Consider the following 15816-nt stretch of genomic DNA (forward strand, 5'->3'; position numbering starts at 1 on the left):
GAAACGAGGAAGAAAAAAAAGGTAGAAAAATGCTTCAATCATCATTCGATTAAAATAAAAAACTGCTTGCGCATCATTCTGCTATACTTGATCGTACAGAATACTGAATCGTTTGCGGTTTGATTGACTTAATCGTTTGGTTCGCTTTTTTTCGCTTTGTTGTCCCTTCAATCCACAACAAATGTACACACACGCACAAACTCAAGTGGTAGCCTTTTTTGCGCCATCCATTTCCTTATGCGGAGTTTCGGTGGTTATCGATGATTGAAGTTCCGCTGTTTGTTTCTCCTTTTTTGGATTGGAGTTCCGCGGTTTCCAATCGTTTTTTTTCCACCACTTACAGCTGTGAATGCTGTCAGCTTTATCAGAAATAGGTTGTAAAGGAAACAACAAACCATTCAAAAGATGGAAAGAGAAGAACAGTGATTTACCATAGAATGCACCTTTTATCGTGGGGTTCGTCGCTTGTCGTTTGCACTTGATGCGATGGAAGCGTTGAAGTCTTTCGTTTGTATAACTGTACTAGACGATTCGTTGTGCTGCTAGTTATCGGGTTTTAGTGTTCTAGTTGTGCCTTGTTGAAATAGGAGATGGTTTAAAACAAATTGAATGGGAAGGTTTAAATTACATTACTTCTCTCATCGCGGTTGGAGGGGAAAAAACGGACAGATGAGAAAAGGTTTTTATTCGATTATTCAATGGTGACTTTTTTGTCTTCACCGTTGCACGTGTGCAGCGATAGAATCAATCTACATTTGACACAGGGAAACATTGCAATAAAACAATTCACACACTTTGGTTTGGGCCGATCGGTCATCGAATCCGTTACCGAGAACATGTGGCAGTTCCGCGTTTTGTACGATCGGCGTTAGCAGAAATCAGTCGGGCGAATCCGGAGCAAGGGTTTCTGCGGTGACGCTGAAGAAGGTTCGCAATGGTTGAGCAGCAGCAGCAGCTGTGTGTGAGGTAATGACGAACGCGTTTGAATTATGTAAATCGAAGTGTAGTGGCGCCGGAAAATTATCGGGTCGCTTCGATATTTGTTGTCTGATGCGTGGTTATGTGTGTGTACTCGGTGCCATATAACGGTGGCCAGACCAGATCAATTAAGGTGTCTCGAAGCGCAAAGCAACACTGCATATGTTTATGCGTTAAATAAGCGCGTCATGGGTGGGAGAAACAAGTCAAATATAATCTATTTAAATATGTAAGATCATTACATGTGTAGAATAATTCACCGGTTGTGATATTGATCGAACGAAAACTGAGTTTAAATATTGTATTGTTAATAAAATTCATTAGATTAAAAAAATATTTTATCCCAATTAATATTTATAAAATCAAACAACACGAATTTTGGCACCAAAGTTATCAACCAATAAAACAACTTCGAATAAAAAAAGTTTTCTATTAAACGAAACCCAACTGCGTGTACTTCGCTTAATTGAACAACCGTTGAACATGCATCAGCAATGTGGTTAAAATCTTGTAAAGTACCTGCTAAAATCACTCCAGCGACTGTTGGAACCCACTTTTGTCGATATCTTGGGCGGAACGAATCAAAAGCGAATAGATGCATAGAATTTCTCCTCTGTCGAGTACGCCCTTATGTCGCGCACGTGAGAGAAACGCAACACAGCTTGGCGCATATCTAGCGTACAATAGCATGCATACGATGGGCCATTCGTACCATACCAAGTTCAATGCTCCGCTCTTAGGAGATGCTTCGCATTGCCCCCGGACCGGGTGTACACTGATGCACTGTTAACAATGCACTCATAGTTTGCCTTGGTTGCGATCTCCCATCGATCGACCGTACCTCGCCTCGAATGACAGTGGTTTTGCGATTCGTTCATTTTTGAATCATTTTACAAACCACACACAAACACGCGTGCCGACACATCAAAGATTTCCCGTACATTTTGTTTGGGCATTTTTCCGCCACTTTATCGCAGTGGCAGCAACATGATGATGAAGCGGAGGGATTCCATTCCATTTGCTTTACATTAAATGTTTGATCGGCATTTTTCAACTCGATTAGAGGAAAGTGAAAATTGAGCAGATATTTTCAATTCGATTTGCGTCGTTACGCGACACGCCTTCCCATCCATTCGTGTGTAAGATGGGTTTTCTGAACGATCGCGTAATTTTATGCTTTCAGTTTCGATCGGTTTTAATGTCTCTCTCGTTTTTTTTTTTGGTTGGTTGGTAGATTAAAATTGTTACACTTGCTTCCAGCGGGAAGGAACCAAATCGAGCATTTTCACTACGGTTCATTTTCTTCCGTTTTAAGCAAAAATTTTAAAGACGTACGTGCGTCTATCTTTCTAGTCTTCAGCCAAAGCAGGAAGGAAACAACCCCGTCGTAGTACACCGCAATCCGGTTAGGATTCATTTTTGGGTGATCGAAATGAAAGCATTTTGGGTGTGTGTACCTTTTTCCTGGTGCTTTTCATGGGAATTAGTAATGTGCTTCGGTTCGCTACTCGGCTGCATCCGATCGTGTTTGATGGGAAGAAAGGGTATATAAGTAGCGGGCCACACCCTGGGCGAGGGACAAATCAATTCCGGTAACACTGGAGTGTACCGATCATCGAAACCCCTCACTTTTCTCACGAAGCTATTGCTTTGCCTTTTATTATGTGAAATGGAGGATTTTTTTTTTCGTTCACGAATTTGTTAAATATCTGTTTCCGTTTGGATACGTTTAATGTCATTATTTCTAGTCGTAGGCAACCCAATACATGTTTGTTTTTAATTAAACATTTTATAAATTGAATTTGTAATATATTCTTGTTTAAAGGCCTTTTGTCTAACGCTGTCATATGGGCACTAAAAATATAATAAATGACTTACCACCAAAATACCGTTTTGATAAATTGTTTTAACAGTAAAAAATGACATAACAAAATTTTACACTTTCTTCAGCAGTCCCGTTTCGGGCGTTAAAGTTATCTGCCCTGATCTTATCCCAAGCCGCTGGTTGTTCGCTAGTCCGCCCTGTCATCAGTTAAACGGGATGCATCATCACAATGGTAATCATATTCACAGTGTAACGGCAGTAAACATTCTCGAAAAGCTGCACAACAAAAACAATTGTGAGCTACATTCTGTTTGCAGAGGGAATAGAAAAGGAAAGAGAAAAGTCTTGCCTATTTTTTTTCGGGTTTAGTTGTTTTTTGTTGGAGTTTATGATAAGTTAATTTATTAAAGTATTTTCTATTCTAATAGTTTAACGACAAAAGATTTTTTTATTATTATTTATTTTATTTAATTGAAATCATTCCTTAACTATTGCTTACATTACATACACGATAGTTAATTTTTGCTACGGGGGTGCGGGTCTGGATGGGATTTGATAGGGTCTTGTCGAGTGGAACCGACGACGTTTATCAAATACACCACAAGGCTGCCCCAAAAACAATTACACATTAGATCTATAGCTTATTAATTTAAATGGAGCGCTATTTCACTATTAAATGATTGCAGCATGGTGTGAAACGCTGTAAACGTCTTTTGCAAAATTTTAAATCCAACTATTATGACATTCGCAACAATTTTTCTTTCCTTTCTGTTTTTGCAGAAACAATGGTTGCATCCTACAGACGCGTATGTCGTTTTTCTTCTTCTCTTCATTCGATTAAATGAACTTTTTTGTCGTCTACTTAACCTAACATGCTTGCCTCCACATCGGTGTGCTAGTTAAATTAAACAAGGAATAAAAATAAACAGCTCATTGTCTGGTACCGAAAGACGAACAAAAAAAATAGACCAACAATGATGTCCAAACTCTACGAGTGAACGTCGTAACACAACAAAACACAATGCGAAAAGTAGGGAGAGAAAAAAACGCTTAAATGTTCATAATAAATTGGAAGGCAAATGCGACGAGGTATGCGTGAGTTTGCAAATTCGTTATGAGGTTAAATGACGGAAGTGACATTTGAACTTGCTGTACGGAGATGTTTTGCACACGAGCTTCAACACTCGAAATTTAATCGTTTCTTTATTGATCGCTTGGTAAATGGGAGTGCGTATGTCCTTATTTGTATTTTTAAGATTGACAGACAGAATTCAATGTTTTTGGGTATTGTCTAACAGAATTTTGAGAGTTGATATAGATCAATAAACCTTCAACTTAAACCGATTTTTCAGAATTTGAATGTTGGCATTCAAATAAAATTAAAACAACATAAAAACGGAAGCATTTAGTAGTTTTTTTTTTCTCTTTATCTTATCCAGTGAATCTATTTCATCGATGCTTAATGTTAAATAATTGCTTCCGCATCTTAATTCCGACATAATGTTTGGAGGTATTACTAGAAAACTCATACATCTGTCTTCAGATATTTTCGGAATTGGATTTTTGAGAGATTTCAAATCTTAAAGGAAATGAAAGCATAAAAACAGGATTGTAAAGTCTGTTTTCCCTCCCAAAATCTGCGCAATGAGTGATCTGATTGTACATATTACATTGACCAAGTGATTTATTTCCTTTTTTGCGCAATACCAAAAAAAAACGATTAATTGTTATACTTCAACGGTTATGGATAACACGACAAAAAAAAATCGCGAACATTATCAACCTTCAATAAAAAGTGTTACCCAATGTATGCGTAATACGTTGCGGTACGCCATCCAGACAGATTCAATAAAAGTAAGGTTAGCGTGTAATAAACATAACTTTAACAGCGATTACAATTCCATCTGCTGTACGGCATCTGGCAAAGGGAATTAAATAACATCCCACACTGGAGGGAGGGTTTACCACATACCCACCTCTCTCCCTTCTCCCAAGGGGGGAAAACCGCATAAAACGGATGCACAAAAGGCGCAAAAATGTGCAAAACAAAAACATACATTGCTTTGTTTTTTTTTCTTTTGCCTTATGTCGGGCATAAAGTAAATAAAAGAAATAGTGCAAGTGTTGAAATCTGTTTTCCCACATTCCAGTCAATAGTAAAATTTGCTGGCAAACTTAAATAAAAGAAAACTTAATGCCTTTCGATGGCGCGTTTTAGCAGTCGGGCCGGGGTCTTCACATTCTTACAGGTGAATTAAACAGCTGCACAACAATCGGAAGAAAAATGATGTGCGTACAACATCGTTTATCGTTTAAATTGGAGCAAATTAAAAACCGAGCACACAATGCCAATGTTTCACATTTTTGCGCAGCAGCGCAAGAATAGGGTAGCGATAAAGCTTTACCGATGCATACGAAGATAATCGGCATTTTTTACTGTGCCGGGGAAGGTGCAGCCATTTATTCCATTTTGTCGAACTACGTTTTCACTTTCATCCTATAAAGCACGCCCGGGATTCCGGACGTGAAATAACTGATCAAAACCCGACCCCGACCATTTTCGAGATCCGGTCGACTTCTTCTCTCTTGTCAGGGCGCGAGAGTTTCATTCGCTTCCTGCGATCGCATCCTCACGTAATTTGTGGCGGGTGCGGTTTGTCTTAATAATTTTAACATGATGAGTGATGCCTCCGCCACTCACCCCGGTTGGTTGGTTGCGTCATAATTTCTCTTTAATTGTTCCTTACGAACGTTCGAACTGCCAATGAGCGCGATATGATGCGCGGCCGGTACATAGAAGCCCCACGCTTCTGCGTGTTGATTTCCGGCCCAACGTGCACGAATATTTTCATTTTAGAAACTTGCCTTTTGTTTTATTTGTTTCATGTTTTTTTCTATCTTCCTCATGAACTTACTTTACTACGTTCGACATTTTCTACCCGTGGCAGATCGTGTGGTGTGTTAGCGTTTTGCTTTGACTCATCGGTTACAGCTTCACCGGATGGGTTTTTGGTGAAGGTTTTGTGTGGTTTGTCGTCACAACTTAATTCAAACAAATGTTTTCCAAATCTCCCTCCCGACAAACACCCTTACAGCACAAATGACAAAGAAAGTCTCACCTGCGATAAGAGTGGGGGATAGAGAGTTTGTTGTCTCTTGGCGTATGAGAACGTCCCCAATTGCGGGGAGAGTGGGGGATGAATGGGTAGGTTTTCCTGTTTCAAAGGTGGACATTTTTCCGGCCCCATGTTTCGGGTGCTCCCCTGCTTTTTCCTCAACGTGCAGATCTAATTTTGGACGTGGTTGATTAATTTAATTTACGGACAGCTTTGTTTTCGACACTGTTTCCATCGTTTTTTTGTCTTCTTTTTTAGACGGTTTTTCCAATCTTTCACCGGATGCTGAGTTCAGAGACACAAAAGTACGACCGGCAAAAGAAAAATAGGCAAGACAAACAGCCACAAAAATCGGAACAACAGCTCGCTTTAATGGGAAGTCACTGATTTTGGTTCGTCTGTATGTTTTTTCTTTGTTGCACATTGGAAAACAACAGAAGAAGGAAATAAGATGAAATTAAATAAAACCATAAATTTGCTACTTACTCCATCGCATTTTAATTCTAGTGCGTACTTGTTGCGTTTTTTTGTTGTTGTGTCTATTTAATCAAGCAAACAATAAAAGTCATGACAGCGGAATGCGCAACTGTGACAGTATGTGGTTCGTTTCCACCGGTGCATTGAAGTCTAATGTTTGGGACAAGGGAAACGAATAAAAAAAATCATATCTTTTCGCTCCATATCATCAATCAGTGGTGTTTGTTACGTTGACAAGGCTACCACCGAGGTGTCATTAAAGAGTAAAATTGTTGTCTTAACGGGTGGAAAACCGGAGCTCACCATGTTTCATTTTAGTGGTGCATGATGGAGTTGGAATTTTCTCGATCTTTTCCTTGTGTCGTAATGATTAGTTTTTAAGCGTCGAACCTGAACGGTTTAAATCTCGAGGCAAAAAAAAGCAAGCAATTTGTTCTTTGTGGTTTGTGAAGAGAGTAGAAACGAAATCAACCGGACCCGGAGTGCATTGGAAGCGATCGTTTTGGAACCTGAGCGGTCTCATTTATCATTGTTACGGTGGTTGGCAAACGAAGAGAAAAAAATATGGATTTTTGTCTTTAGCCGCTTTTTGAGACGCATTTGCTATCGTGCTGCATCCGCGTTTGGTACGATTGATCGAAGCTGATTATAAAACAACAAATACAAATCATCGTGCAGCGTGGAAAATAGGCCAACGGTACCAGAACGAAACGCAGTGCTATTGCTTTTTCCCTGTGTCAACGTTGCTGGCCATGTAGCGCTAATCGGTGACCGTCTATCTCTGACAAACATAATAAATCGCTATCGACTTACCATCGCGTAACAGTAACCGACCAGGTTCGGGAATGTAGGGTTCTCGTTGAAAATGATCACCTCCTGGTTCGTTTCTTGGTCAGTGTAAATTATCAAATCGGCAGGAAATGGATAGAAATTTCTGAAAAACGAATGAAATGAAATAATAAATTTAGAAAAGAAATTTCCAATCTCGACGGTAGGTATGTGTGTCTGGTGACCGGGTGTCGAATTTTTCGTGCAACTTGGAGATGATATTTCGACAAAGTCGAATTTGACCAGAGCTGAGTCGCGATGAGCTCGGATAAACGGCGTAAGCATTGTATAATGGAACAGCTTGATATGGAATGTTTAGAAGCTTCATATCACCCACAGAGACCCAGATGCTTGCTGACTTGTGAAGTTGTTCAAAAGAACGGAATATTAAACTTTTCATACAATTTTTATGAAAAAGAACAGATACTAGATGCAACAAGAATAACTTATCATATTTAGAAGAGCTTTCTGTACAATATGAATATATGAACTATTTTACACAAAATCTTTAAAATAAAGAATGCTTACTTTCGTGTTTTTTTTTCTTTCCCATTTGATAACTTTCTCGTCATTTCATCCCTTACGCTTTTGTTTCCCAAAGCACATAAAACCCCAAAAACAATATGCGTTGATTACGATTGTAAAAGCAAAAGAACGAAAAGGCACGCGATGCCGAAGCGGTGAGGATGGAAAACGTGAAGTTTCCCTCACTTGTCGCAGAGAAAGTGACATAAAAGTGACGAAAAAGTCATACTCACGCGTATTTAAATTCGTATCTGCGTGTGCATACTCTTCTTTTCGTTTTTCTTCTGGTGCCGCAACTTAACGAGATATTTTTCGCCTATTTTAGCAATCATTTACGCCACACGTTGCAGTTTGACACGATTGCGCATACTTAAAGTATGCAAACAAAAAACCACGTTCGTCATTACCTCGATCGCAGCCCTCATCATTTGGCAAAAATTTGCTTCTGCTGTGTGTGTGTGTTTGTCAGTTTCGCTCTCGTTAATGGTGTTCCGAACACCAACCAAAAGTGCATTAAAAATGGCACTTTACTGTTTGCCATTACTGGCGGTTGCATGTTTGCTCTCCGTAGCTCTGGCATCAATCGAATGGGAAAATCCGGAGCATCGCTACAGATTGCAGGCTGATTGGGAAGAGCAAGCAAATTGCTAGCGAAGTTGGGAGGTTGTGGAACAAAAAGAGAACACGTGTTGTGTTTCTTGTACCATTGCCCTGAATTTCGTTTATCAAAATAATTAACCGCCAACCGCCGGAAGATAGATAACGGGAGGTGAAACGTACGATTTGAGTTTTCGCTTTTGTAGGTTGAATGGTGAAAAAGCTACCCAAGTTCAGTGCTGATCTGTTTCACTAAGAAAAGGTAGCTTTATCGTAGATTTGATTATTTGTTTTGGGAAAATTAGTTGCGGAAAAGGTAAAAGACGTGTATGTGGTGTAGCCTAGATGTGTTTAATAGTATCGCTGGAACTAAAAACGTTAAAAAAATAAATAAACCTTTCGTTGGTATTTTTCGAATTAACGGTCATTTTAACATAAAAAATAAACATGCATAACCAAATAAATTGTTAACAAAAAAACAACGAAATCATGTTAACTTCAACCATCAGAAGCCATTAAAATGTAGCGAAGAATGCATTCGAATGACGGTGCTGAAACTCATCCAACCGATCATACGCGACGACCGGTAATGGAGTGAACTTATTTCTGACTTACCTTTTGCCAGGGTTTTAAGGCCAAACCCACACGGATGTGCTGACGATGCACTTACAACTTGCTGACAATTGAACTGGGTCAGTGTTTTGGCCCTGCCCGGCCCGACCTACCTTGGGCTACCATCAGTGCAATGGCACAAACACTTCCAACACCTGTCGGTGATAAACTTAATGGTAAATGAAAAGTGCACCGAACACCAGTGAGACCTTGATACGAATTGAGCATCCAGCATAATGGTCGGAAGTGGTTTGAGGACGGTGAAGCATAACGAGATTTATTTTATTCAAGCGTGTTTGAGCACATTTTCTTGGGCCACATAAGTGTTAATTGAACTCAGCTTAGTCGTGCGTGGAAAATCTTAATAACGACAACACAGATCTAGATTAATGCTTTCTCTAGCATGCGTCATTCGACAACATTGCTAGGATGTAAATGGAAACATTAACACGCAAAGAAAAGGTAATTTTTATTTCCTTCCTCCCCCATTGGTGTAAAACAAGCGTCCAAACACACAAACCAATGTGTAAATCGTGGACCGTCAGTGAAAGTAAGCCATCAATTTGTCTAATTGATCCGCAGCAGCAGGAGCTTGAACCAGCGCCAAGAGTAATTGAGTTTTTCCCGTGACACACTGTTACACAGCGCTTGCAGTGGGCAAAGGGCCGACCCTCAAAGTTCGACCGAAGGGAATCTCAGTGGATGGCGTGAGAGGGTGGATGTCTCGTGGAAGCACCTTCGGTTGAGACTGAGTAATTTCATTCGGAAATTGAATCAATCAACCATCATCAAGTTGAAGTTGGCTTTGAGCTGTGGAGCTAAGGCCAATTCGAATGGATCGTGTCGAGTGCGGTGTGCAGAGAACTGTCACCGAGTGACAGATAATCGGTCGATTGGCAGTACCGCTTTGCAAAAGCGACATCACAACGGAAGCCGCCTTTCCAGTTGCGTCGTTCGAATCTAAGGGTGTCGAGAGTGGTGATCGTGCGGTGTCGGAGCTGCCACCGCAAAGTGAGGGAATTGGTAGTTTAAATCATGTGCAAAGTACTGCAGCATTAAATCAAACTCCGTACGAGAGAGCTTCAATTGATTGCACTCATCATTTCAATCACAGCTGCCTCCGTTGGAATGGTGCCATCGATGGGGGGGATTTTTTGTTTTGTGAAGAAAAACACACGTAAAACAAAGGAAACTCATGTTGAGCTTTTGTGTGGAGCTTCTTTACAATTGCTGCTTGATTGTTAAATATGTTTTCACCATTATTGCGGACAATTTTCTTCGGACCGTTTTACATCACGCAACACACATTTCATTGTCGTGTTATTTATCAATTGAAACCTTTTTTTTGTCAGTTTTAAAATCATTATCAAAAAATTGTTTCATGTTTCCATGAGTTAAATTAAATACATCAGCGCTCCAGCGGTCCCCCTATGTGGCGACCGGTTTTGGGTGTGAATAAGATCTTCCCAATAACTTTCCTTCGCCCGTCCTGTTCGTATTGAGTTACACTTTCACCCTTCTCGATCGACTATTGCCAACGCCCGTTAAATGAGGATGAAACCTTCAGCAGCAGGTTTGTCTATCGAAACAGATTCTAGATGGCTAGGGTGACCCGAATCGTCCAGAGTGACACTTGCCTTTTACACCGAAGAGTGTGTGAAAGTAAGTAACCTTTTCGCTGTCCTCATCGCTCGTCGAAGTCACCATTTCCGTTCGAAACGATCGTTGTGTGCAACCGGTGCGAGGTTCGCATAACCGCACGCGCCTTGTTAACCTAAATTATTATGCAAAACATCCTCTCTACCGATGCCCATCATCATCAACAACATCTCCGACGCGTTTTATGCTACGAAACATACAACATTCTCAGAGGATGCTGCACACATGCCTTTTGCGAGCGTCCGTGGCGGTTGGGTGTGTGGAAAAGGGCGAATTACAGGGTGGAATTTCTTCTGAAACACATGGGCAGAGGTGTTTGATGCTGTTTGCCACACGTTCACTTTTGCTGATGCATCAAACGACATGGATTGGGGATCTGTTTTCATGCTAGAGATAGCTTTGCCAAGTGTCCATGTAGGCAATGTTCAGTGAACGGGTTTTAATTTGTTTAGCGTTTTCAGTAGCCGTCGCCGTCGTGGTCGATCTACAAGTGAAGCATGCATGTTTGCTGAACTATTAATATATCGAAAAGGTTATGAAAACTGTGTTGATTTTCTTTTCCATATCTTTTTATACATAGGTAGATTCATTTGTATAAGGATTAGTATTAATATTTGAACTACCGGACCAGAAATTTTGATATTTTCTTTTTGATTAAACATTTGTAAATTAATTAATACAAGACTTTTACATATTTATTCCGTAGTACAAATTCCAGATTTTCAAATTAGTCTTTTCTGTTTTTAATCACTGTAACTACAATTTGAATCTAGTAAGAATTATAACTTAATCAGTGAGTGTCTCTCAATTCAGTAAGTGACCCCAAATTAACAAGATAGCTCCAAGAATTTCCAATCCAATGGCAACGTTTAATTGCCCTTTTATTTGTGATATCAAATGCTGAGCATATTAGTGTATTCTAGATTTAAAAGAATACCTCACATCTTGAAAGATGTACAATGGAAATAGGACTGTTTCGTTGAAGAAGATTTCAACTTAGAATACTTAGGACATTCAATTGCATTCTACACGATCTTCAAACTGTACGGAATTCCCGTGGCAAGGTTTATCCAGAATTCTTGGTACGAGTCCGGCTATGAGAAAATCCCGTACGACCACCAGATCAGAGGTTACTCTTAAATAACTAAAGAAGCTTGTGAAGCAATAAAGTGGTCTAAGTCTTCAAGGTTTTTTGCTATGCGCGTGAACACGACTCCGGTAGATCAACACAGTTCATACATTAATCTTTCGCCACCATCGATCTGACCTATCGCCAATTGGTGATTGGTTTAGTGCCGCACTTGCTCAGTTCTTTGCATCCTTTTAAATTTCATCTACAAATTCTTCCATTGGCCGATGCGGTCAAACATCACCATCGTGAGAGATTGCATACACGAAACCACGGTTAATATACACCGCTACGCGAAGTTCTCCATCCTGTATCGCGTGTGGAGTTGAATTTCGTCCATCGATCGACCGCTCGAGACGCTCAAATCGCTGTTGGTGCATAGAGGGGAAATCTTTTTCTCCCGCACATGTGTGAGTGTGTGTGTGCTGGGTGGAATGGAAGGGCACACAACACAACAACAAAAAAAAACCATTAACCTAAATTGTCTCCAACTTTGTCGAGATTTCTCATCTCGTGCAACGTTCGCCGGTCGGTCCCGCGGCTTCATAACCGATTTGTGCGCCAGTTCTGTGTGCCGAGACGCGCGCACCCGCTCTGTAATCTTTCCCGATCGCAAGTGCTGCGGGTGGACCCTTTCTGGTACGCGGGGCGGTCGGGAAGGTATTATTTGTACCCTCGGCAACAAACAACTGTCCGCGTTTTGCTGCTGCGAAAAACCTGCTCTCCAATTTGCTGTGGCCCCCTTTTTTTGCGTGCCAATGCTGTCGGAAAGGGCAGCACAGGTGCACCGGGCGCATCCCACCTGAATGTTCCAACCCCAAAAACCGGGATGGGGGAGGTTGTTTGCGTATGATGCGCATGAAAAATACATTTCGGAAGATGTACGAAGGAGAAACGGGCGAAAGAAAACTCGCACACACTCTTTTGGATCTGCCTGCACCAACTGATCATATGTTTCCCGCACGAGATCTTTTGCCCCGGGATGACTTTAACATCTTGCGCACGCGCGCTTCTATGTGTGCGCGGGTGACCAGCAATGATGATCTAAAGCAATCTAAGGAAAACATTTGCCTCTGTCGCTTCACCTTCTTTCACGTTCACCACACAAAAGCAAGCAGCGAATGTTTGCTCGGTTTATTAGTATCGAGTTTTAGCGGTGCAATTTTGCTCTCCTTTTCACTGGGACCCTCGCACACGTTGTACATGAGTGTAGTGCATTCCATTACGAAAAGGTTCGTAATGGTTTCAGCACAATCTGATTTACACTTCTGATGCTAGGCATACGTCACACCGTACAGACGTAAAACAATAATGAGCTTGTACCGATTGCGTGAAAGCATTATTATGTTTACATGCTGCATGTGTGCGAATTTACAGATTGCTTTCCTTATCTATTAGCGACACAATTGAGGAGGTAGGGCAAATAGCAATATGCAACTTTATGTGATTAATTAAAAATTTTCCATTCTTTCAAAAATATATTTTTTCTCCAATTTCTTCTTAAATTTTCTTTTGATAAAATACAAATTTTCCAAATATTTGCAAATTATTTAAGAAATAAGTAAAGAAACTTCGATTGACCTTTCTACTCCTGCTGGGGCTGCATATCACGATGCATTATTCACTGTTGATGTTGAGAGATGGTCATTAGCGTTTGTGCCTTGCTGAGGTCATCGATTCTTCCATCTGTGACCTACAGAGGCTAATCCACTTGGGTTAACTGCATATGCTCATGGCGATGTTGCAGCATTACGACTGGGGCTTCCTGGTTTACCACAGGCCAAAGGTGGCAAACAATCCACGAGCGGCTTCTTTTGTCGGACACGTCTCGTCAGGTGAATTATACTTTGTTGCATAAAATGGTGCGCCTCAGGCATTTTGAAAATGTAGCTTTCTTCTTTATTTGTAGTGTTTCTTTTTGGTTGATTAGTTTGTTTTCCTTATTTGATAAATATTGTCGCATAGCAGACGTATTAACTTCAGAAAGGTTAATTTAATTTTAGATGTTCCAACAAGATTTCATCTCACGATGGCGCCTTATTTCTTATTCCTTATTGATCGATAAAAAGTCCATAAAAAAGTAACATTTGGTTATTCCGCTACACAAACAGGGTGACACAAAAACTAATTTATGAACGGATATTCAATTCTATGTTCCAATCACTACTAAAGTGACCTTAAAATGCTGGACCAGATTATAGAAATACATATTTTGGTCAACATAATTATAAACGAACGGTGTAGAATTGTCCAGCATTGTGGCCAGTTCTCTATGATCATTGCTCTAGTTCTTATACTTGTGGGACACAAACCACACATCGCATGTGGTCCACATGCTGCGATTCCAAGGTCAATTAGGCTAATAACCATAAATCGTAATGACGCACATACCGCTAGCCGTACGAACGAAACAGGAAGTGAACGTTTCGCATGAATAAAGGAGACACAAAACACACAGAAAGAGCATCGTTAAAACATGTTTGTTTGAAATTAAATTAAACTGCCAACGCAACCAACTGTAGGCTTTGTTTCTTGAGTTCAGTCTCCAATAGACAAGTGCTACGGAACTTGGACGAAGCGATGCTAAATTCGTAAAATCTAAATCTTTCAACCAGATGAAGCACAGCTTCACTTGATGATTGGCGAGAGATCACATCAACTGAAGAACATATATTATCGTCTAATGTTAAGGTTCGAGATTCTCAGGAAAGGTACAAGTGTGGTGTTTTCTTTTCCTTCCTTTGGATCGCTACATTTGCAACGGTGCTCTGTGAATAATTGCTCTATCCTCTCAACATGAACTGGAGTCCACTGGAGTTCACTGGAGAACACTGGAGAGGAGCGACGATTTCCTTCTTGTTGTAACGATGATTATTTCTTTTTGTAGTAGTTGTTGTCTAATACCCACATCCGGACCTCCCCTTTCGAGGGGTGTGTTGCTTCGAGCGGATTCTTTAGATTCAAGCCGGACAACACAGGTTTGGTGGTGAGTTCAACGACCAGTCAAATGCAGGTGAAGCACCCATCCAAATGGGAAGCACTGATCGACTAAGTCGTTCGGTAAGATGTTTGACAATTTATGCAAATTGTGTCACCGTACTACAGGTCAACGTGCAACGGTCTTAGACGGAATGCGGAGAATAACAGCTCGTGACTTTGCTTTATGCATGAAATTTCTTCCCCCCAAGTGGATAAGTGGATGCTTCTTAAGAAGAAGGCATTCGTTGGGTTAAGTTACCACCTATAAACCTACTTAGGGACGATCGTTTGTATGTGTTTTATCATATCAATTTTAAAATAGTTCCTTCCAAATAATTTATACTGTTTAATATGTGTGCGTGTACCTGTTCTACATAGTAATTATCCTCCCTTACCTAATGTTGACCCCCAATGTTTGCTAGTATTAGACTCCACTTTTCCTATCAATTCTCTCTCACGTTTCGCATTCTTCAAGATGGCCGTGTGTGAATGTCAGACAAAGTTCAATTCTTCGTATCCCACCATGAAATCCACATTGATGGATAGGTTTTTTTTTGTTGCTGATTGTGCATGGCGCCATTACCTTTCCCAGGACCTAATCCCCATCCCACCCTACCCCGCTCCCCAATTGTGGCCACCACCCTAATGTGGCACAACAATGTGCATCGAATAAGAGTGTGATCGATCGATACGATTGGAAGGTTTTGCTGGAGTGGAGTTAGACAGCCAGTAGATGTGTGGCGATGATTAGCGTGAGTTGTGGATTTGAAGGTTGAAAGTTTTGACACCTTCGCGAGTGGTGCGAACAGTTTTGCAGCAAAAATCATAGTACCACCATGTCATGATTTTTTCTTCTTATTATTTAATTCAATCGTTCATGTGTGATAAATTGTTTTTTTTCTCTCCTGCTGATAGTGTAGCAGGTCTAAAATGCTCGTGCGTTTTGAATCGTTCCAAGTAGTTCGGTTTATCGTTTTAACACACCCTTTATAAGTAACGAATTGAGTTAAACCACAAATGTCAGTCATTTTATTAAGCCTTTAGAGAGTATGTAAAAAGCAAAACAATACCATAAACATCCATTTATGCCG

The 15816-nt window shown here is 40.5% G+C and overlaps 1 protein-coding gene across 1 annotated transcript in view; it reads left to right on the plus strand.

Moving 5' to 3' along the window:
• The window catches only part of LOC125766466 (uncharacterized), a 62551-nt gene that overhangs the window by 27560 nt on the left and 19175 nt on the right, over positions 1-15816 (plus strand). The gene's annotated exons all lie outside the window — the stretch shown is intronic.

Source organism: Anopheles funestus, chromosome 2RL (assembly GCF_943734845.2).
Source record: "Anopheles funestus chromosome 2RL, idAnoFuneDA-416_04, whole genome shotgun sequence".
NCBI classification, from domain to species: Eukaryota; Metazoa; Arthropoda; class Insecta; order Diptera; family Culicidae; genus Anopheles; species Anopheles funestus.